Raw genomic sequence first — 25,235 nt, 5'->3', positions numbered from 1 at the left:
ACAGTATATTGGTATGACAACGAATACACTAAAAGAACGGATTGGAGGACACAGGTCGAACAAGAAGGCGTTAGATAAATTACGGAGCGAAGGAGCGGACAAACACGACCCAAGAATGACAACATTAAAAGGACAAACAGCACTTCTGCACCACAGCATCAAACAAGATCACTCATTCAACTTGGAAAGGACCAAAATCATCGATCGACATAGATACACCTCTGGACTTCAAACTCTTGAAATGTGTCACATCGCAAGGAACGGTAACACTGTCAACAAAAAGACTGATACGGAAGGGCTAAGTATCATTTACGCCGGTATTTTCAACTCCATGCAAAACAAACACCAACACACTCATACACAAAAAAACACATCTCATACACAACAATCAACAACAATCGATAGTGGTTAACGAAAGAACGAACAGGAAAACCAAAAAGTTCTCATTTTCTAATTACATTTCGAAAAGTTTTTTAAAAAAGTATCACCAAACGAAAACATCATTAGTTTGCAATAGATTTCCATCCGCTCAGCCAGTAAGTAGAAATATTCCATAGAAGCTTGCACGCAACTTAAAAGCTCATTCAATATTCTATGTTTTCACACCACAGACAACGAGACGACTTTTTCTTCAGGACAGTTTCATAGATTCGAAAAACATTCTGGACAATTAAAACGAAAAATTACTGTAAGTAGAATTAAAAGTTTTTAACATTCACATAGCTTTATATTATATAATTTTTTACTCTTTTTATCTGTATTGTCCTCAACATTTATTTATATAATATTTAATTTGTATTGTCCTCATAACATCAAAACAGTTAGAAGTTAGGAATAAGATTAGCTGATACAATAATTAATTTAAAATTTTTTTTGTAAACTTTCCAACTCGCCAGATTCCTTGATAAAGGCAAAATAAACATGCCGAAACGTCGGATGTAGTAAATAAACATCGTTTTATGATTTTTTGAGACTGAAATCGCCGAGAAACTTTTTCAACGTAAATATTTATTTTTGAATGAATTTTAACACATCTTAGCTCAAAAATATAAAATTTGAGGTTCTTAGGATAAGTTATTAGAGAATACGTGAAAATTTTGACCGAATATTGTAAACCGACCGAAATTCGTAAACCATCCAAAAAAAAGGTGTTCTAGAACCCCCGATCGATTTTTTTTCCTGAATAGTGTGTTGGATGGGAGAGAGCCTCCTCTATAATGTGGCAAATTTTCAGAAATGCCGATTTTCATTTGAAGGTCCAGAAAAAAGATACTATGAGCCACCCTTGTGTTGTTTGAACATCTTTTAACATGACATGTACCTTTTTGTGTAGAAATTGAATCAGCATCTGAACTCCTTTAATTATTTGTATCGAAAACGAAATAATTGATCATGTTGTACAAGAGTGCCTACTGCAAAATATCCCTAAACGACTCATTTTTTTTCAAAATGATCAACACATCAATGATCTTCGATAAGCATCATTAGAGGAAGGTCAAGCACCATGTAAAATTCGAAATTCTGGGGAATAGAGAGTGCCCATTTCCGGAAATCCCGATCGTTGGCCGAATACTACTTGCTACTATTTCACTAGTGAGATTTGTCTCTCATTAATTTTAAACTCATTGTGTGACAAAATCAGTTTTAAAATCATCCTTCAATAACTTTAAAACAGTTTCAAATATAATTCTTGCTTGAGCTGATGTTTTCGCTTCTTTTTCGTATAATAGCAGCTACATAATAATTATCTAATCACTCAATGTTTCAATGATATTGTGCTTTATTTTTAAATTTTTGTTAGCAGTTGCATCTTTGTAAATAATTACCGATTAAAGCTCCTTAGTTTTGTCGAATGGAAATGATTATAAATATTGTTTCATCCCGTAGAAGCAGTAGTAGGAAGGTGCCTACACGAAAACTTGTTCCGTGCAAGGCAATAACATTGATAGATAACGCTGTAAGTGTTTAGCAGTCAGCAGTCAACAGATAAACATTTGCTCGGCAGCCACCCGGAGTATAATAAAATACAATTTACCACCGACCTTGACCGTACTCAAGTATCTAGTAGCAGAAGAGGATTTGAAATCTTCAACATTCCGTAAGACGAGGATCAGGATATCTCTTCCCACGAAGATTGCTTTCTAACTTTGCAATTTGACAATCGGTAAGGAAAAGGGTAACTGGTTTAGGAACGAGAAGCTTATCGCAGGGTTGCAGTAATAAATTCTCAAAAAACATACTGCTGACTCAACATTGTCACAGAAATGATGAATACGTAAACAGGTATAGGACCATTAAGTTGTAAAATAATTCCACGGAATGACGAAAATAGACGGGAGCTGAATGTGATCAACATTTGGATTTATTGCAGTTATAAGACACTCGCACCTCAAGCCAGAAACACTTTCATGAACGTTGAATGCAACATAACATACATAAACATGAAACATTTAAACTTTACAACCAGGATAAACATGACATAAAAGTCCAATGACACGTGCCATTTTTAGAATGATTGCCTAGAAAAATTCAGATTGTACAGCCAAATTCTGGATTTACACTCAAATCATCTAGTCATAATCAATATTCTGGTATTTGATTCGTTGATCTGCGTCTAGTCTGAAATTATTCAACCAACTCCGTTCATTCTCTCCTTTCTTTTGATTTACTCATCTCAACGCTATGCACAATTTGAAAGATTTTTTTTATAATATCCTACATTTCTTGATTCTTTCGACCACTTGTCCGTTTCCCTGGATGTAAACCTATCATCTTCCAAAGTCCATTACAATTATGTGCCTCGCTTTGCTGATTTTTCTTCGAATCTCAATTTTACAAGGGAGGAAGAACTTCATTACAGTTAATCTTCATAATCCAATTCCTTTTCAGTAAATGCAAACATTTGAGATGTATTTAACGTTCCTAGAAGAAAAATAATAGAAATGTGAGCATCTTCCTAAAATTTCCTCTCGAAAAGGTTCTAAATAAATAGTAGGCCTTTGCCTCCTCAAACGACGGCAGGCCACTTGTCTCGGAAAGGTGATCACAGAAACAACAAGTGGAAATGTTATTTGCCATCTTTTGCCCTTCGGTCGGATGTTGATGGATTTTTTTTTGTTCGTGTACAGTAGGTAAATATCTACTGCAAAAAAGCTTCCACTCACGATCCGTTTTTTTCACTTTTTTTATTAGAATGATTGTGCTCTTCCGTAAGTTGATTTTAAAGTTTTCAAAACATTTGAAAATATGTTCACAAGGACGGAACTAATGAAAGTTTTTCTATCACTACCTATTTTTACTGAAATTTTTGAAATATTTAATCAAAAATTCGATAAATTGATCGAATTTTCAAATCAATTCAAAAGAACAAAACCTCTTTTTCGAATACACTCTTTACGACAAATTATCCATCACTAGCTGATTTTACCCGGCCTGGCTCAGGTTTATATAAAATATGAACCATAATGAGTCGTTTGACTATTCGAAATTTAGGAAGCTTTGTATTCATCATTATAATAAATTTAGCCCAAGTTCGGTCATGTAATCTTTGTTAGTTTTGTAACTTTAGAAAGACTAATAGTTTTGATAGAGATTATTCACTGTGTGTATCGTTTTCTCAATATAGAAAAACTATGAGGCATGTATTGAAAGAAATTTAAAATAATTTCCCTTGAACGCTTATCACGAAAAACGTTTAATACCCAGCGTTCTTTTTAGGAAGTTTGAATAGCTTGGGCCTAGCATTTAATCTTCATATGATAAAACTGTTTTTGATCTTTCCCTTTTCACAATTATTGATAATCTCGTTTGGAGTTTATACCATTTTCAAGATGAATGATCTCCCCGTATAATGATATTTTAAAGTCTTATTTACTAAAAAGTTTCTAAAACGACTTCCAAACCTTGTTGAAGAATCGCTTTTGAATCTCTAGAGATTTTTGAAAAATTATTTGATTGTAAGTTTTAAAAGTATTGTGTTCATTATGAGTTTTCAGAGTCAAGAAAGGATAGTTAGTCATAAAACTAGCTCTATTTTAATATCAAGAAATGAATTCTTCGGCGATAAACAATAAAAAAAACAAATTGCAATAAAAGACTAAATATGTTAAAAAACAACTGAAAAATAATGAAGAATGACAAAAACAGCAAATACGACAGAAGAAAACAAATATTTTAAACAAATCAAGAAAAGTGAAAATTCATCAAAAACATTATGAAAAAATTTAAAAATTATTACAAATTGTCGAAAATTTACTGAAAACATCGTTTTTGATTATAATCATAGTTATTTTATAAAAATAACTAAAAAACAAGATGAGAAAAAAAACCGTTCGATTTTGGCAACATTCGATTTTGGCAACACAAAATGTACGGGCATGTTGCGAAAATCGAACGGGGTCTGTATTAGATTATCCGCATAAGCACCTACAGAAAATTAAAAACTGATTTCAAATCATTTTAAAATTGTTCATTCTATGGAGGATCCAGACTTTGTCTCTGAAACTGTAAATTCAGAGATACAATGCATTGCAATGCTTAGGAAAATTAATGTAATCCTGCATTTATTAAAAAAAATGAAAGAAAAAAAAATTACTGACGTAACATAAGGACGTTTGAAGGTGTTTGATATAATGATTTTAATTTATTTAACACCTTCGTTGCAGACTACAAATATAATTTCTGTATGAAATTTCTTTGAAATTTCATCAAACTCATGGATTTTTATAGAATTGAAAAAAAAAAGAAAACTAATGTGAATTTCTCTTAAAATTCAAAATTACTCGTAGTCAACTAGAAAGTTGACAATTGATTTTGAAAGTTTATTTTCAAAATATTTATAACATTTTACCGTTCTTTCTATAAATTGTTCATTTTGATGAAATGAGTTTTTACCAATTTTCAAATGTACGAAGAATGAATCTCAAAAACGAGAGCTGAGATAGCAAAATTAAATGTATATTTGATTTAGCATCCCGAAATCAGTCAAACACAGCTCTTGATTTTTTTTTGCACCGCTCAAAACTGTGCTTTTTTGCCTTGTGTTATCAAAAATTGATGCTTCATTTCATGATTTTTTTTAATTTCACAAGCCAAAAAAAATCACTTTTTCTAAAGTGCAAAGAATATAAGAGCTAAATTAGAATGATTCCTTTTTGGCGCTGATTCCAAATATTCTGTTTTTTCTATGAAATGTTGTTTTTAGATAACTTTTGAATATAAGTATAAGTTTATTAAAAACTGTGCACTTTTTGGCAAATATTTTGAATATAAAGGTTTCAACTCAAGAATCAACTCTTCCGACTGCGAGAGATTTTCATTTCAGCAAATTTTTTGTACATAGCTAATTTTTTCCAAATCTACGAAAAAAACAAGAATTTTGACTGAATTTTAACAAGATTCAAACTTAATTGATTTTTTAATATTCAAATAATTTCACAGTCTTCAACTAAGCTGCTGAATCTTTAATATTAAATACACAAAGGCTGTTTAATATGATGTCAGAAAAAGTTGTAAACTTATCTTTTCAAGTTTGAAAAAAAATGTAAAATATTTTTTTAAAACGATGTACCTCCGAAACAAAACTAACTCGACAAAATCAGAGTCCTTGATTGAATGATGAATAATCAATTGATTTAATATCAGCTATCAGTTTTCATGTTAGTTTCTTACTGCTGCTCCTTTTAGTTATTTGTTAAAATCGTTTTAAAAAATTGGGAATAATGTGTCCTTTAAAGAACAATAAAAATCACTTTATTCATACATCCTTTGTTGCCAATTTGATTCTTATTCTAATTTTAATTTGATTTATTTAGAAAGAATTTTAAGCCAATTTGTTTCTTATCGAAAATAAAGTTTCAAAATTTCATTTAATTCATTTATACTGAAAAACAAGTTAAAAATCTAAATCGAGAGCTTGAAATGAAATTCAATAGCAAATCAATGGAACTAGAGTGTTCAATGGCTCCATTGCTCATAATAAAATTTCTTTATTTTATTTCAGAATAAAATTAAAGTATAGAAATAAAATTCTTCGACGGCAATCCATAATAAGAAATGAATAGTAGAATTGGAAAAGACATACACCGTCTTAGCTGATTTAGGCTTTACAGACTAAATAAATGACAATTGAAGATTAACATTAAACACCTAGCACATGGGGCGTTATATGAACTTGTCCCCTACCGAGATGGGAAACGAACCAAAAAAAAGTGCTAAATAGAATTAGGGTGGTATCGAAAGCGTGATTCAATAAGCTGGATCAGTCGCATGGGAAAAAAAACTTGGGCTGCTTACGTTTTGAGTACAGAAAAGAAGTAGTCCAAAGAAGATAAACAATGTGAGGTAAGGTAATAAAAGTTTTGGCAGCAAGGTAAGATGTCTAGTGTATTTGAAATTTCATTTTTTTTTCTCATGTAACTATATTTAGAATGATCAATCATCTGCCAAATATCCAGGTATATACACGTATGCCGGAATACCTGATGAAAATCTATCAAATTTGTTAATTAGATTTTTTGTGCATTTTTGAATGGTTGTGGAAGTATTCATCCAAAATAAATACCAACATTGACATACACTTCCATACAGCCACAACAGATAACACGAAGCTACACGCCGAATTTTTAATACGAAAATACAGAAGTGTTCATACTTTGGTCAAAATGCGGTGAATCCGTGCACCCATGGTGGATTACCAACATAAAAACAACAAAGTACCGAGATTGATTAGTCGATCTTTGAAAATTTGTAAAATCATCACAACCCCCCCCCCTCCAAAGAGCGAGCTCTAGCACCGTGCCTGCTTGTAATCAACAAACACAAATTTGTTAGTGTTTTTAAAAAAGTTCCTTACATGTTTTGACTTAGTGGAAAAGATACTGTATTGAAGGACTTCTTCCACTTTTAACCCTCATCTGCATCAGATTTCATTACCCTAATCAGCACTAGGAGTGTCAATTTGACACTACAAGCTAAAATCGTTATAACTTTTGGCGTGTTAAACCGATCTAAACAAAACTTATATCAATAGAAACCTTGTAATGTCAGTGAAATATGTTTAGAACATTATATATAGCTAAAGCTTCTAGTTTTCTCGTTATTCAGCATGAAAGAAAAAAATCCGAAAAAACATGCCTTAGGAAAACTGCTACTGTTCATATATTACACGTCCAAAAAAATATTTGTCTTATGCATATGAAAGCTGAAGTTAATGTCTACATTATGAAGCCAAGAAATGTTTTTTAATTTTTTTTAATGAAATGGTCGAAAAAAGTTCAAAAAAGTGGTCTGAAAAACCTGCTTTTCATTCGATTGCTTGTAAATACTGTTTGAGCTATGGTAGAGTTTTTGAAAAAATAGGACTACGAAATCTATTAAAATTCTAACATTTTCTATCTTTAGATTTTCCATGCAACGAAAATTGAATTTACTGGAATTTTTCAAAGTTCACTACTTTGCGCGATTTTTTTACAAATTGAAATTTCATCTGTTTTTGTGGTCCACCATCAGGTTATACCCGGATTTTAAGTGCTTTTACTTTGTTTGGACCAATCAAAAGTATATTCATTGGAAATATTTAATCTACATTCTAGTGAGGTGCAACAATTCACGCTGTGACATTTCACAAAAATATGTAAATCATAAATGTAAAATCATTCCTGAATTTCTAGAACCACAAGCAGCGCGTCCAGCAAATCGTGTTTGTTTGCTCTCCGACTAGGTACGGTGGGTGGTGATTTGGGCAGAGAGCCATGCCGAGAACCGAGATAATGATGCGTGCCGTACGTGTCTTGGTTGGAAATTTTCTATTGAGAGTAGTTCGCGTTTGCTTGTCACGACACGCATCATTATTTCGGCTCTCGGCTTGGCTCTCTGTCCAAATCACCACCCAAAAAATTGAAAAATTCCTGTAAATTCAATTTTTGCTGCATGGAAAATCTAAAGAAAGCAAAATGTTAGAATTTTAATAGATTTTGTAGTTATATTTTTTCAAAAACTCTACCATAGCTCAAACAGTATTTACAAGCGATCGAATGAAAAGCAGGTTTTTCAGACCACTTTTTTAACTTTTTGCGACCATTTCATTAAAAATAAAGTTTAAAAAACATTTCTTGGCTTCATGATGTAGACATTACCTTCAGCTTTCATATGCATAAGACAAATAATTTTTTGGACATCTAATATATGAACTACAGCAGTTTTCCTGATGCATGTTTTTTCGGATTTTTTTTCTTTCATGCTGAATAACGAGAAAACATATTTTACTGACAATACAAGGTTTCTATTGATATAAGTTTTATATGAAATTCATTATGATTCAAACGACTTAGATAGATTTTACTTTTGGAGTGTCAAATTGCCACTCTAAGTCGGAAAAGGGAGTTTTTTTTATCCAGGCTTCCAGGGTTCGTCCATGAAAAAAGTAATGATACAATATTAAAGAACTTTTGAATTCATTTAGGGTCCCCTAAGAAATTTTTGTATTTTGAAGCTTCTGAAAAAAGTTACAAGCCTACAAACTTGCAATAGTGTCAAAATGTCACTCTAATGCGGATGAGGGTTAAACATGGTTTATTGATGAGATTAATTAGATAATTTATTGGTTTATTTTAAAAAAGATTGCTCCCATATTTAAAAACGAGTGGCTCCAGCATTAGATTAATCGAGTTCTTAATAATATTCATCAAAATTGGTATAACACAAGTTTTAACATAGTAAGATGATTTGCTATTTTGAAAAACTTCTCCAATTATTGTAAAAAGGGGGTCAAATCCCAAACAATTCACTTGCAGAATTTCTCTCTTATATAAATTTTAGGAGGGTATTTGGGTACAAGAAATATTCCTTTATTGATTTGAGATCCCTCCCTCCTTCTAGAGGGAGTTAGAAAGAAGAGATGGGTGGTGGTGGTACATTTTTATGCATAGCTTGAAAACAAATCGAGCAAATTAGCCAAATTTGGAGTGGAATGGTAAATATTTGAAAACGAAAAATGATTCTATGATTGTTTATCACCGCCTCCTCTCTCTTCTCCATTCTTCCATAGGGGTAATGGCAAAGGGAAGGGGGGCTTCCATACATTTTTTTAAATAGCACGAGAGCTGATCAAGCAAATGGAACTTTATTTGCATGGGAGGGGAATTCGAGTACTAGAAATATCTGAATATATGGATTACTTATTTATAACAAATTTGGCATGGGAGGGTTATTTGATAAGAGAATTGTTTCAAGGATAGTTTAAGACCCTTATTCCTTATAGTGAGAAGATGAGATAGGAAAAGTGAGGCTTCTATTCCTTTTTATAAGGATAATTATAGCTTATTAGCAAAAGAAAGTAAATTTTCTTTGGGAAGATATTGTTGAATATACAAAATCGAATCAATATACAAATTGTGAGAGTGACCCCCTCCCCCTTTCCTTTATCTTTAATGGAAGGAAAGGGGGGTCTTGTAACATCAGAACGTACCCTCTCATGACACTACCTTTATGAGTTGTTCGTTTGCTTCATTAGTTGTCGAGTTATGCTATAAAATTTGTATCGGAGTCCCACTTCCTATCTATCTTCTACCTGGAAGGAGGGGATCAAGGTCAAACATTTCGTGTATATAAATACACTCCCATGCCCAATTCTGTTCCATTTGATCGATTGCATGATTGTATCCATGTCATATTTGGTTTTATTTGTAAGATAAGTTCTTGGTTTGTGAAAAACTATCGAATGTGAGTCCCGTCTTCCCTAACTGTATCTCCAATTGAAGGAAAAAGAAGTCTCAAATAAGCAAATAACCATTTTACGTATCCAAATGCTTTCCATTCCAAAACTGTTTCCATTAGCTCTATTAGTTCTCGAGTTAGCCTCCATCTCCTTCCTACCATCCCAATGGAAGAAGGCAGTAGTACCAAATATTCACAGAAATATACCTTGAGCCTAAATACTCTCCCAAGCCAAATTTCGTTCCATCTGCTGGGTAAGTTCCCAAGAAGAAAGAAGAAGAAATTGTATGGGAGCACTCTCCTCCCTTAAGATTTTCCTACTTAAAGAACGGAGGGTTCTCAAAATATCATAGAAACATTTTTCGTTATCAAATATTTGCCCACGCCAAAAATGATTCCATTCGCTTGATTATTCGCCCAGTAATGCTGAAAATAGGAAAGAACCCCCCTCCCCACTTTCTATCTTCTCACTGGAAGGAGGGAGGGGTACCAAATATTCATAGAACTAATTATCGTACCCAAATACCTTTCCAAGCCAAATTTGGTGCCATTTGCTCGAAAAGTTTTTAAGTTATGCAGTGACAAAGAGGTTAAACCCCCCCCCCCCTTTTCCTGTACCACCACTGGATGGAAGAAGGGGTCTGAAACAATCATAGAACCATTTCTCGTATTCCACTAACCTCCCATGCCAAATTTGGTTCCATTAGCTTGATTAGTTTTCCAGTTATGTTAAAAATTATAAGGTTGGGCCCCTTCCTCCTTCGTATCTTACTAGTGGAAAGAGGGAGGGGTACCAAACCATCATAGAAACATTCCCCGTACCAAAATACACTCCCATGCCAAATTTGGTTCCATTTGCATGATCAGTTCTCGAGTTATGAAGACTTATCACTTTTATTTATATGACCCCCTCCCCCTTCCACGAAGAGGGAGGGGTCTCAAACTATTATAGGAACCTTCCCCGGCCTCTAATACACCCATCTGCCAAGACAGACAGACAGACAGACAGAAAGACAGACAGACAGACAGAAATTCGTTTTTATATATATAGATTAGCAAAAGAAAGTAAATTTTCTTTGGGAAGATATTGAGACACCAGCAAAATTTCTATGATGAATGGATGATTCCATCCATACCGAGGGTAGATATAAATAAGAAAAAATGCTTTCATACAATTTTTTCTACCCTCAAACTCATACAAGGCCTTTCTTTACGAGGGGAGTCGATTGAAAGAGGGAGTACTTTTTATATATTCTTTCACAAAATTTGAAAAACTCATGAAGCAAATAAATCAAAATGATGCATGTGGTGTTGTGCAATTACGAAAAATGTTCCTATGTCAATTCGAAACCTGCTCAACTTTTGACGGGAAAGAGGAGGGGAATTCCATACAGGTAAAACTAATGTTTTTGCAGAATTAAAGTACTTTTGAAGCAATTCAATGCAGAGTACTTATTTGAGATTTTCAACCATGATTGAAAAAACAAATTTTAAATCATTTTAGAAAATTAGAATTTATCATTCGAGTATTACGGTTAGATGCTAAAGTTGCAACTTCTGTTTTAAAGAATAAGATCAAATCTAATTTGAATTTGACATAGGTACTGATAATAATTTCACTAAATAATTTTAAAAAGTGTTGCAAAGCACATCGAGTCAGCTAGTTTCTATCATAAACTGTGGGTGTTGAGTAGTTTTATCGTTTTTGAATTTTTAATACCAAAATTTGTAATTTAAACTTTATTTCAATGGAATTTAAGTTATTTTGTTTGATTTATAATGTTCTACACTTTCTGATTACTTGTTACCTTCAAATCAAGGAATATTTAAAGAAGGTAGTGTCGAGGCAGCCCTGTTTTAGTATTAGTACACACTACGACGTCACAATCACGAAAAATCTGTTAATTTACTAGGAAATTTGCCTTTTTCATTGATAATTTGAAGAATTTGCTGGAAATGTTCCACTTTAATACCTGTTATTCTAGAAGGATTCTTGCTCTTCAAGATTGGTACGAAAAAAGTTGGATTTTCGAGTAACTTTTGTATGAAAAAGACCATCGAAGAATTGAATATGGTGAACCGAATGGATAAAAATCATGACAATCAGTTGAACACTCAATAACTACCAGCTAGACCTTTTTAAAGTAGATTTTATCTTCGTTTTTGAACGTTTTAGCTTCAAGATGACATTGCGTTCATTATTAAAATGAGAAAAAAAACATAATACAATCTTCAAAGGACCAGAAAATTTCATAACATAGTGAAATAGAGGTCTTACAACACAATCAAAATGAAATTGGAATTCATTTTCGTTCTAAAACATGTTTTTCTTTGAAATTTCTGCCATTCGCATATAAATTTTCGTTATATTCGTTTTTGTGACGTCACAAAAAAAATCCAATATGGCTCTCGACACTACCTTATTTAAATATTCCTTGCCTTCAAATGGTAAAAAGTCGGATTTAATTTGTTGTGTTTTATATAATCAAGTGCATTGCTCCTGAATAAAAGCAAACCATGGAACCGTCGTTGAATATAAGGGAATCTTTTGATTGCTTTGATTCAGTAGAATTATTCAACCAAATAGGTTCACAACACATAATAGAATGCATTACAGTATGTTTTAACAAAATCCGGCTTTTTTCATCAAAACTTGGGCATATTTTTTTTTTAATTTTGAGAAATAAAATCAGTTTTTACGTACCAACTGTACGTTTTCGGATATATATTTTGGCATCAAGATAAAAAAAAACCTAAATAAATATCTTTCTAAGCACTTCCAAACATTCAACACAGTCGCAAACGATTCACTCAACATTACAAACAGCAGCATCGAAATTGGACTTGACTTTCTAAGACGCATAATGTTATTTCTGCTTGATCCGCTCTCGAAAACACCGAAAAACTTCAAACAGATTCGCCCATAATCAGTCCCCGGTCCCGTGTTCCCAAATATCGGATGAACGTAGAATGCGAAGCGCAAAAAAGGATAAAAGTATTCACATGATGAGCCAACATCAGCCATCGCATCGCTTTGCCGCCGGAGGAGCTCTCATCGCATCCTGTTCAACATGGACATTATTTTTTGGTTTGTTTTCTGCGGAATGCAAAAAAAAAACATAAGAAAACAGAGGCCAGCTGAAATCTTCAAAACCAACATCAGACCTAGGTTAGAATGCCGGATAAAGTAGGAAAGAGTTTTTCTACGGGTTGACCATGACGAAAAGATCTAAGCGCTCGATAAGCGAACAGTTTAATGTAATTCTTTCAAAGCTTTCTTTCTGGCAATGTTCGGAAACTTTGACACAGTGGACGACGCGATTTCCATGAAGGACAACATTGTTAGCATTAGATAAATTGGAAGATTAGAATTTTCTACTGTAAAATTAAATAATCGTTAAAAGAAATTCTTTTGGAACATTTTACAGTGTTTAAGACTCTTGCAAACCACATTATAGTCACTTCATAATAAATCTTGAAATCTGTACATTAAAATAAAAAACTGCTTTTCCCATAGTGCATCCACCTTTTTCCCTGAGTGAACTGCCACATCTATGTTGAATTTGGCAATTAAGAAACTTGTTATCCCCGATTGACGAGCCTTTGGTCTTTGAATCCTTTTTTCTTCCATTTCTTTCCGTCTTCGGCGAAAGGAAACTTTCTTTTTGCACTATCGCAACCTGCCACGCCTAGGAAAGGGAAGTTGTGTATGATGAGGCAATTTAAAGGTCGGTGTGAAATGGTTTTTTGAATTTATGTTTTTGCGCTTCGTCTTAATGGTTCTGGTTTTTTTTTTATTTTGTGTTTATCTCGCACTGCCCTTGCGAGAGCAAAAAAATCAGGATTGACCCAATCAGAGAACAAATATGTTTAACCGGCAGGATTTCAACCCGTCAGGTCTGCCGTATATAGACGATTGATGCAACGAACATTGAGAACTTTATGCCGCTTAGATATGATTTGAGGAAAACGTAAATGTTTCCTAGGAATTTCAAAAAGTGATACACAAAAGGATAAATACAACTGACCATTCGGACCTGATCGACAGTCGTCAGTGGGAAAGAGTTGTGCATGGTGGAAGGTTGTGTGGAAAGGGTCCTTCTGTTTTGAAGTTTTCATTGATTTAACATCGAAAGTGTTCGTTAAAAAATCGAGATATTGTTAAGTGAATGGTGTTATTCTATTGAAGTGACGTGATAAGTGATGTGATACAGCATCAACAGTTTTGCTGATCAGCATCAAAAGTCTCCAAATTATAATACCTTAGGTGACTTCTGTTCAAGTGTATTCTTTTTTGCTAAAATCTACTTTTCATTAATCAGTTATATAAATGCGAGTCATTCAAACGATGGAAAATAAATTCGAAAGTGAACAAATCATAACTCATGCCTTATTCCCATAGTTACGTCCAATTGCGTTTCTAGTTCAATGATTATTTGATTGCTTTCTAGTTTAACTTTAAGGGACGTTCTGAGGGTAACAAAAAAAATCAGATTCATTCGGTTTCAAAATATTTCTTTTCCCAGGCAAAGTAATTTGAAGCTGTTCATAATTTAAAAGCCCTAACTTACATTTTTCACCTCTTGTCGATTTCTTTTAGCCAAAGCGCTCTAGCTTTGAGCATTCCGCCTATCATTACTTTCATTTCTGTCTTAAAATTTCTACTAAGAATATATTTTGCCGATGTGGCATGAATTTAAAGCAGAACAAAATAATTCAGATGGCATTAAAATTAAAATTTCTTGAGAACGTTTTTGTTGAAAAGTGTTAAAATGTGTTGAAAAGTTTCGAGTTGGACATCTGAACCAGAGGTAAGTTAAATATGAATTAAGAAATATAGAGTTTGTGATGCAATATATTTCAATGAGAGAGTAATTCTGAAACTTTTTTGAAGGCAGTTTTTGATTCATAATACTAACAGATATTTGGAATTGTCTTCCAACCACAAAATATACAGACAACAAAAAAAATCTATTTATATTAGAATCGAAACTGATGCCTACATTTTAAATCTGCACATGAAATCAAAACAGAGCTGAGAATTTCATAAGACGTTTACATTAGAGATGAATAGAGATACATAAATAATTTAAAATCGTTATTTAGATCAGAGTTCAAATGCTGCAGAAACTTAAATATCTTAAACAGATGTTATTTCACGGAACTTTAAAAAATTCGGGTTCTATAAGGGTATATACGGACGATAGTATTGGCGAAAAATTGGCCTCAGCCATAACCTCAAATTTTGATTTGCTGGCGGCCTCACCAGTGATGCTAGGTGCGTTACTAAAATCAGTATTTGGTTGTTTTAAACTAATTATAATACTTCTGAGTTGATGAAATTTTTTAACTATCAACAACTAAATGTTTGAATTCATTACGGGGCGTCTCTAAACGGATGAAGATAAGCCATCTAATGAATTTTCAATGTGAATTCAAAACATCTGAAATATATTTTCATGTACTGCTTGGTTGATTAGAGAAGAGTGGTTTCTAACTTCTAAAGGAATGCAAAATCATTCACTGTTACAAACAAGTAAATTAATGAAAGACCCGACTATGTTGAATTTCAAAATAATCGCCTACATGCTCTGATTATTTTAAACATATCCACATAATTCGCTACTTCGTTAAAGAGAGCAATACAGTAAGTTGTTATTTCGTTCAGATAAATGATGCGTTTAATTTCACATTCGATAGGAATCTACGGGAAAGTTTTAAAATTCTCAGTACTTATGAAAAGGTTTTTCAATAAAATTCCATTAGAAAAAATATAATCATTTTCCAAATATCAATGCACTTGGCAGCCCTGAACACCCAAAAAAATCAAAACACGAACACCTATGTATCGCTTTTCCTCAGGGCGAATTTGTCGATATTAGTGCTGGAAAATCGCGTTTATCGTGCGCCCTTCTCAAAAATCGATGCTGTTCTCCCATGGTTTGAGGTTAGGGCTGAGGCCTCCTGCTAAGGTGGTGTTCGTGTAGAACTCTCAATATATTCTAATGTACAAATTTGAATATGTTATCTTGATTTCGAATCCTGAACAAGGAATTAAAAACAGAAACAACATTAAGTATAAAATTTTCTAATTTTTTTTTATCATATTCGTGCAAAGTATTGCAGCGCTCATTCAACTACACCACTAGAACCGGTAAGAAATTGCCTTTCAGGCAATTGTAGAATTGAAGACATCTTGCGTCAATATACTCAAAATCCAGTGCAAAATTGAATTTATTTTATTTGAATTATTCATTGAGACATGCAAACTTATAAAAATTCCTCATCATCATTTAAATCGTGAGAACGAGTATTCTCAAAATAACACTACGTACACAGAAACTTTAGCCATAGTGTGAATTATTGTGATTGGGAATGACATAGTTTAACATACGTCTACTTCGGAACGGAACTTATTTCGCGAAAAGGTACCATAGTTGGGCGAAACAAATGATTATATTAACAAGGCAATACATGACCGTACTTAAAAAAAAACAAATATCTAAATTTAAATCCTTTCAAATTACTCTGAAGATGAGTTACTCTTGAAATTCTTCTTATATTAGAGAAAGAGTTACTTTTAGAGTTACATGTACTCTTTTTCGATCGAGAAATGGGCATACTCTTCTTTTTGTGAAATTTTACCAAATGTACTTTTTTTTGTTGGAAGATATTTGATCAGTAAAACCAAGTATTTCTTCCATTTTATGAAGTTGTTTCACATTGAATCTATAAACAAACTAGGGATCTCGCGATTGTCACCTTGTCTTCTGCTAAACATTGTAACCATCACTCATTTAGTACTTATATTATTCCACTTAAATTCGTCGTAAAACCAATACACAAAAATATAAAATTATCTGTTTATTATTAAACACTTAAAATATCTTAAAATACTATCAGTAAGGAAGTAATAATAATTCAAACTCACAATTCACTTAGCAAGATAACCTAAACCCTAAACATAACCTGTTTCGAGTGGAAAATAAATTAAAAATAATTCGCGGTAGAGCAACCACCCTAATAGACAGTCATCAAATCATCACGGCGCCAGTAAATGCAAAGATCTCCCGACACAACTCCGTTTTCAAATATGTGGTTAAGATGCTGCTTCTCAAGATCACCAGCCGCATTCCTACTTTGCGTCAGGTGAATGACCTCTATCGGGAGCCTTTGTACACCTATTTTGGACTTGCAAAAGATCGGCCCCTGGTTTTGAATCTCGAAGGGGAAGACAAGGACTATCCGAGAATTCGCGAAAGGCGAATTGATTGTTTGACTTCGCGATTAGATCACATCGTATCGGGTAGTTCCGGTTACGAGAATGAGCCTGATCAGGTCATCAGAGGAGTCTTGAGATTCGCAACCCTCTTACAATTGGTGATTCGAAGAGACGTGATCTCCAATTTCATTAAAGCGCGTAGTAGAGTAGATAAATAATTAAGTAAGAACAACTTGTGATCCCCCAACTGAGTGCTCCTATTCTTATATAAGTCCTCTTATAGTCCATACTAGGTAAATCAAAATATAGGGAACATTATAGTGCACGGAGAAGAAAAAACAGGTGATATCAAAAGGTACGTACGCAGGTGTGAAAATCAATAACCCCTTTGAAGGTGAAACATCGGTTTTTCTTTGTTCGACGATTAGACATCCGACACGCACTGTAGTTGCTTCCCAAGCATTTCATCGAAGGCAACCGGAATAAACTCGGCTAGCCCAATAGCCTACCGGGATCGTCGACCCTTGATTCCCGACAGCCGTTAGCCAGACAGACCTGACCACGTCGATACGTGGCCCTATTCATCCCCGGCCACCGGTGGAAGACACGCGGTCACAACGCACTAAAGGTAACGGCGCGATCTTCCAGCGGTCGACATTCCAACACCCACCAATATCCCGACGGAAACACCCGGTCAATGTTGGCCCAATCATTTTAGCCAGCATAGAGAGCAGAAAGACGTGCCACAGCCACCCAGCCAGACTCATCCGTTCTGGTCACCGACAGCCGTTCAAAAATAGTCTCGCATGCATGACTGTTAATGCCCATCGCGACCTGCATATCAGTTTTCACCGATCGTAGGACAACAAAACGACCAGTCACAGTAGGGGAGAATGAGGATACTTGATCCCTGGGGATACTTGATTCCTTAGCTATATCTCGAAACTGGAATGTCTTACAAAGATCAAATGTTCTAGAAAAATGTGCCAAAATGAGCAAAATAACAATGCTTGTAGTTTAAAAAAATTTAACAAAATACAGACTCCGTTCGTTTTTGGCAACATTCGATTTCGGCAGCATTCGATTTTGGCAACATCCGATTTTGGCACATGTGCCAAAATCGAACGGTTTTTAGAAACAACATTACCTTTTAGTTTTCGTTATAACAGGACCATTTTAATTTAGACAAACACCATAAATACGTTTTTATGTTCTGAAATGGTGATAAAATGCAACAATTAAAACCAAAGATTTTCAAAAAAATTTAAGTACTCTAAAATGACAAAAAGATGAAAAATTGAAAAAGTTAAAAAACAAATTCAAATAAAAGACTGAATATGACCAAAAATAACTAAAAAATGATGAAAAATGAGAAAACCAGCAAATATGACAAAAGAAAACAACCATTATAAACAAAAGAAGAAAAGTGCATAATGCACCAAAAACATGATAAAAAAATTATAAAAATGATAACAAGTGGTCGGAAATTGACTAAAAACGACATTTTTGATAATAATAAAAGTTATTTTGTAAAAATAACTTAAAAACAAGATGAGAAAAAAACCGTTCGATTTTGGCAACATTCGATTTTGGCAACACAAAATGTACGGGCGTGTTGCCAAAATCGAACGGGGTCTGTAATTGTTTGAGTAATTGAACTTTGTTTGAAAAATTTCACAAAATGTAACTTGAAGATCTTTTTTCATCACTTTAAAATGTTCGTTACATGGGAAAATTATGAAAAAAATATTTGTTCCAATGTATCAATCGTTCGAGCGTAAAATTAACTTCATAATGCCATATTTTCAAAGCAATGGAAAACTCTCAACTTTTTTCAGAAAAAGTTTTCTAAAATGTTGATTATGGATATCATTGATCCCCTAGAGTTGGGTACAATTGATCCCCCTTCCAAACGGCATATTCTTCTTCTGAATTGATCGTTATGATTGTTGATCACGAAATTACTAATATTTATCCAAATACTAATATTTATCAAACAATTGTCTGAAGAAAAGATAAAAAATAATTAATTTTCTCTTAATAATAAAAAATAGCGCCTTTAAGTATGCAATGTTATTAGCGTTGAGACAAAGTTATAGTATTTTCTTCTTATGTCTGCTATAAGTTGTGAAATGAGAACAAACAACACCAAAATAGTCAATTAACATTCTATCTTGGGGTTTTGTTTGATTTTTATACAAGGATTAGGGCTTCCTGAATAAAAGATCAAGTCTCCTTCAATAGGGGATCAAGTCTCCCCTAACTTCAGAAAAATCGCAATTTTTTTACTCCCACGAAAATGCTTCTAGTTCATCAACGGGTTCAAGTATCGTTCTAATTTTTGGAGCATAGAAACTTGAAGTTACAAGCTGTCAGAAAATGTCAAAGACGGCGAGTTGCTAAATTTTTCCAAAAAGATATGGTGAAAATAAAAAAAGGGGATCAAGTATCCCCACTCTCCCCTACAGATACAATTTCAGAGACCCTTCCGCTTCTTTCCAAAAATAGGGAATCAAAAGGAACTCTCGACCGAGTCTCATACAGCTGGGCAAAGTAAGAAAAGGCAGGTGGTCTTCCATTCGGAAGTGGCGCTTAAGCCACCTGCTTAAGACAGGAAACGTGTCGGGACACCCGTTATAACATTTTGTTAGTTTTTGCACCGTTTATTGGTAATAAATTTTCTTTAGACCACCAAATGATTCGCGAAAGATCGTTATTTATCAAATCCCCCATGTCTCTGTTTGTTAGAGTTACTTAACCAAGGTAGATCTGGACATCTTCGGCAAACATGTGGATCATACAAGATTTTATTGTTTCTGACAGATCATTGATAAACATTGTAAAGAATAGAAGACCTAAGACCGAACCTTGAGGTACACCGGAAAGGACAAGTAAAAAACTAGAAAAAAAAACTTTGCTGACACAGACGGTTTGTTGACGGTCGCTCGAATAAGATGCAATGAGATTTATAGCATTTCTTGGAAAATTAAACTTGTAAGAGAATTTTTTCAAAAGTTCAACATAGGGCACCCTATCGAAAGCTTTAGAAAAGTCAATTGCTAGAAGAAAACCTACTACTTTACTATAAATAATTGAAAGAACATCATCATGCACCTTGAGAAATGCAGTTGTTGTGCTATGTTTCGCTCGAAAACCGGATTGTGATGGATGAAGCAAACCGAAGGTAGTTAAAAAATCATGCATCTGGCATTTTATTATCTCCTCAAAGGCTTTTGATAAACTACATAGGATACTTATTCTTCTTCTTCTTCTTCTTCTTACATCAACATGGCCAAAACATGTAGGCATCCTGGAAAATGGAAGACTTGCGTCTTTCATTTTTCTTTTCAGCGTATTATCTGTTACATATTCCTATGCATTGCAGATATTACTACGGCCAGGCCAACCATGTGATGAAAACCGCGAAAGATACAGGATACAGGGGAGGAATGAAGCGTGGAGATCCCTACCAAACGCTTCATATATTATTTTGAATATGGGAATTCCTAAATATGAATTTATGTCATTTAAGAAAGTATATATGGAACATTGATAAATTAAATGCTGTTAAAGAATTAGGAAATAACGAAACTTACCAACATTGTACTCACCGCAATAATAATTAGAATATAAAATATTACCTTTGGGTTTCTGTAGATCCGATCCAATCAACTCCCGCGAAACACTAATGCCTCCTCCGTTCGGGGGAGCCCTTCCCTCCTTCCTCCTGGGAAGGGTGCTTAAACTTCTACCAGATATCCACCCACATAGCCCCACAAAATCCGATCCAACAGTCTTCGAGACCACAGGGAACAGGCATACACTAATCACTAATCATACTACCTATCCCCAATAATAGAGTTAAGCTATTGAAAATCAAAAAACTTACGACACTTAAAATTTCCATGTGTGGTATAAAATAACTTTAACATTAACAGAATACTTAGCTCTGGGTGAGATAAAGGCACCAAGCGGCAAACTGCATCCCATCAAAGCAAACCAGTTAGCAAAAGCACAATAACACCAACAAGCACAAAATAGATTGAAAATAAAAAAAAAATCGAACTAAGAATTTTTGCAGCATTCCCTGAACTGATTAATTTTTCTGTTCATAAATTTTATGATCAACAGAACAACAAAATTTTCCCGAACACATCGCGAATAGTTTGATAATGATTGCCATATTTTTAAATCGATACACAAGCTCCGGGAAACAAGCGAACAGCTTCGATCAACCTCTTGCGATCTCTAAATGCCGTTCAAATTTGCTGTTGCGGGAAATCCACTTCAAACTCTTCTTCAAAACGGCCGCCACAGTTATCTTTTTACATAGCTCTTCACTTCGGAAATTTTTTTCCAAAGATTATCACAAAAGATATAAGGAAAAAACTAAACATAAGCGAAAAAACAAATGATATACATATTTCTGAAAAACCCTGCACGAGCCCATAAACATCGCGTTCCCAATCAATTTGAAAAAAAAAAAACCGTCCCTTCTAATATTTCTGCAAACAATGTTTAGAAATTACTAGAGTTCACTTCAACAATAAACGAATATTTGAATTTTATTTTCCCCGGAAACTTCAACGCACAAAAATCACTAGCGGAAAAAAACACGACCGCACTCAATCCGATAAACTACATAGGATACTTATTGGTCTCAAATTATTTAAGGTGCTACTCCGAGGCTGTTTTCTAAATGGTATTATTTTTGAAAGTATCCATGCCTTCGGAAACTTGTCGGTTATTATAATTAGGATAAAAATATAAATCAGTTGGGTTGAAATTGAAGTAAAATAAGCTTTATGAGTTTAATTGGTATTCCATCAAGCCCAACGGCACTTGTTTTGATTGAAAATATACACAAGATCACATAGTTATCGGTTATTGCAGAGAATTATATCCAAAATCATTCAAGGGTAGCAAAGGAATTGTTCGCGAATCGGTTGTAAAATTGTTGCAAAAATGGGAATTGATTTCTGAACAAGTGTATTACCTATTAGTTTCTAGTGAACCAGATGATGTACCAGTTACTTTGATTTTCTTTAACTTGTTTTCAGAGCCTTGCTACTGTTTGATGAAGTACATAATATTGGTTGAAACAAAATCTGATATAACTCGGTTGATCAAGGAAGTGACTTTGTTACGAAGCCTTTTAAAAACTACTCTATCAGAATCCAAACGGCTCGATTTCCAGGTGCCGTAGGATGTATCTCATTTAAACATTTCAGTTCGAATATTTCTTTTGAACCAAGGTTTTCGATTATCAAGCTTATTTTTAACAAGAGAAAAGCCAGCAGATTGTGGTATAGAGGATGGCATCGTTGTCTTCTAAGCCAACGGTCGTGAGGTCGAATCCCGGTCATGAAATAACCTGGCACACATACTATGACGAAGGTTATCGGTTTTAGCGTTAGTGAAATGCTAGCTGGGTATATCTTGGAATTGTTCGCCTCAATGATGCAGCGCATGCATGTGGGTGGATGGTTCCTTTCAAGGGAACTTAAATTGCACCTCGAGATCCTATCTATAACATATGTGTATTAGCAGTGGACTCTCTCAAGCACAACTCAAAACAAAACAAAATTAATCTTGATGCTATAAAAATGGAACATTTATTCAATACTAGCTGATTTTACCCGGCCTTGCTCGGGTTCACAAAAATATAAATCAAAATAATTCTTTTGCCTTTTTGAAATTTTGAAAGCTTTATATTCATTATGAAGTTGTAAGTTTTTTTTTTAGTTTTGATTGAGATTATTTACTGTGTTTATCGTTTTCATTTTATTGAAAAGCTTATAGTTATGAGGTTTTCTTTAAAAGAAATTTTAAATAATGTCCCTTGTATGCTTATTAATTCTATCACGAAAAACATTATTTATCCACCATTTTTTAAGACACTTGAATAGATATGGCAATATATTTTTTATTTTCAAATGAGAAAACTGTTTTTTTTTATCTTTCCCATCCCTCATCTAATGAAAATTCCACTTTTCAACATGGATGATCTCCCCGTTAAGTGGTATATTTAAGTTTTATTTACTTAGAAACTTCTAAGATGCTTTGGTCGCATGCAGAATGAGTTAGGGGGCTTCGTACGCGTCTGTTCTCCATGTTAGGGGCGGCGTGCGGAGTGCAACAACGTCCTGGTGGTGTTCGGGACCCAAAACAGCAACATCACGACGGTCCTCCTGCGAGATAGTGGGGTTAGCTGCGGGCCTTGCGAGCCTGTGACTACTAAAAAACATAAGCAACGAATAACGAACAACAAATTTCGGATGGAAATCGGCAAAGACCCACGCGACGAAAAGGGACTAGCGATTGGAAACTTGGAACATGGAACTGCCGATCTCTAAATTTTGTGGGCAGTACCCACGTGCTCTCCAACGAATTGAAGAGCCGCAAATTCGACATCGTAGCGCTGCAGGAGGTATGCTGGAAGGGCTCCACGGTACGAACGTATCCCGATGGTCGTGCGATCTACCAGAGCTGCGGCAACACACACGAGCTTGGAACAGCTTTTATAGTGATGGGAAAGATGCAAAAGCGCGTGATCGGGTGGTGGCCGATCAACTCACGAATGTGCCGGTTGAGAATCAAGGGCCGGTTCTTCAACATCAGCATCATCAACGTGCACAGCCCTCACCTCGGAAGTACCGGTGACGACAAAGACGAATTCTACGCGCAGCTGGAGCGTGAATACGAGCGTTGCCCAAAACATGATATCAAGATCGTCATCGGGGATTTCAATGCTCAGGTCGGCCAGGAGGAGGAATTTAAACCGACAATTGGAAGGTTCAGCGCGCACCAGCTGACCAACGAAAACGGCCTCAGACTCATTGATTTCGCCGCCTCCAAACGAATGGCCGTACGTAGTACCTTTTTTCAGCACCGCCTCCCACACAAGTACACCTGGAGATCACCGTACCAAACGCAATCACGCGACTGAAGCAACCTGAGGTCGCGGCAGACTACGCGCAATCGGTCGAAGCAGCGCTGCCGGCAGAGGGCGAGCTTGACGAAGCCCCTCTCGAGGACTGTTGGGATACCATCAAAACAGCCATCAACAGTGCTGCGGAGAACGTCATCGGTTATGTGGAGCGATCTCGACGGAACGACTGGTTCGACGAGGAGTGTAGGAGGGTGATGGACGAAGAGAATGCCGCGCGGGCGGCAGTAGTGCAGAGAGGCACCCGTCGAAATGTGGAAAATCACCGACAGCGGAAGAGGCAGCGAGTCCGAATTTTCCAGGAGAAAAAGCGCCGCCTGGAGGAGGAGGAGCTCGAGGAGCTGGAGCAGCTGCATCGTTCCCAAGAAACACGAAAGTTCTATCAGAAACTCAACGCATCCCGCAAAGGCTTCGTGCCGCAAGCCGAAATGTGCCGGGATAAGGACGGAGGCATCCTGACGGACAATCGTGAGGTGATCAAAAGGTGGAAGCAGCACTTTGATGAACACCTGAACGGCGCACATGCAGGAGATCAAGACGGTGGGGGAACGTCCATCGCCGGCGTAGCCAACGACGAAGAGGAGCCACTCCCAACGATGAGTGAAGTTAAGGAAGCCATTCGCCAGCTGAATAGAAACAAGTCGGCTGGGAAGGATGGCATCGCAGCTGAACTCATCAAAATGGGCCCGGACAAGTTGGCCGATTTCCTACACCGGTTGATAGTCCGGATCTGGGACATAGAACAGCTACCGGAGAAGTGGAAGGAGGGGGTAATATGCCCCATCTACAAGAAGGGCGACAAATTGGACTGTGAGAACTACCGAGCGATCACTGTCCTCAATGCCGCCTACAAAGTGTTGTCCCGAATCCTACTCCGCCGCCTAACGCCACAAGCAAACTGATTCGTGGGAAGTCATCAGGCCGGCTTCATGGAGGGACGGTCTACGACGGACCAGATATTCACATTACGGCAAATCCTCCAAAAATGCCGGGAACACCAAGTCCCTACGCACCATCTATTCATCGACTTCAAAGCCGCATACGACACGATCGACCGTAACGAGCTATGGAAAATCATGGACGAGAACGGCTTTTCCGGGAAGCTGATCAGACTGATCAAGGCGACGATGGATGGAACGCAGTGCTGTGTGCGGATTTCGGGTGAATTGTCGAGTTCATTCGAATCGCGCAGGGGGCTTCGACAAGGTGATGGTCTATCCTGCATGATGTTCAACGTGGCGCTAGAAGGTGTTATTCGATGAGCGGTGGACGAAATGCGGGGCACGATTTTCAATAGATCCAGTCAACTTATCTGCTTTGCCGATGACATTGATATAGTCGGCAGATCAT

At 35.5% G+C, this 25,235-nt stretch overlaps 1 protein-coding gene and 1 long non-coding RNA gene across 15 annotated transcripts in view; both read left to right on the top strand.

Moving 5' to 3' along the window:
• Positions 1–25,235, top strand: part of LOC129748243 (mucin-2-like) — a 578,750-nt gene that overhangs the window by 508,261 nt on the left and 45,254 nt on the right. For 2 of the 14 annotated variants that reach the window (XM_055742786.1, XM_055742785.1), the window contains exon 1: positions 14,105–14,525. The exons of the other annotated variants lie outside the window; for them this stretch is intronic. The gene's annotated coding sequence lies outside the window, so the exon portion shown is untranslated. Of the gene's footprint in view, positions 1–14,104; positions 14,526–25,235 lie in introns of those variants that run through there. 14 annotated transcript variants of the gene reach the window in all.
• Positions 409–988, top strand: LOC129748248 (uncharacterized). The gene is made up of 3 exons (XR_008737696.1): positions 409–536; positions 612–688; positions 897–988. It is a non-coding gene; the product is annotated as an uncharacterized LOC129748248 (long non-coding RNA).

The sequence above is a fragment of the Uranotaenia lowii genome, chromosome 2, assembly GCF_029784155.1.
Source record: "Uranotaenia lowii strain MFRU-FL chromosome 2, ASM2978415v1, whole genome shotgun sequence".
NCBI lineage: Eukaryota > Metazoa > Arthropoda > Insecta > Diptera > Culicidae > Uranotaenia > Uranotaenia lowii.
The sequence above is the reverse complement of the archived record's forward strand: the minus strand, read 5'-3'. Positions and strand labels throughout refer to the sequence as shown.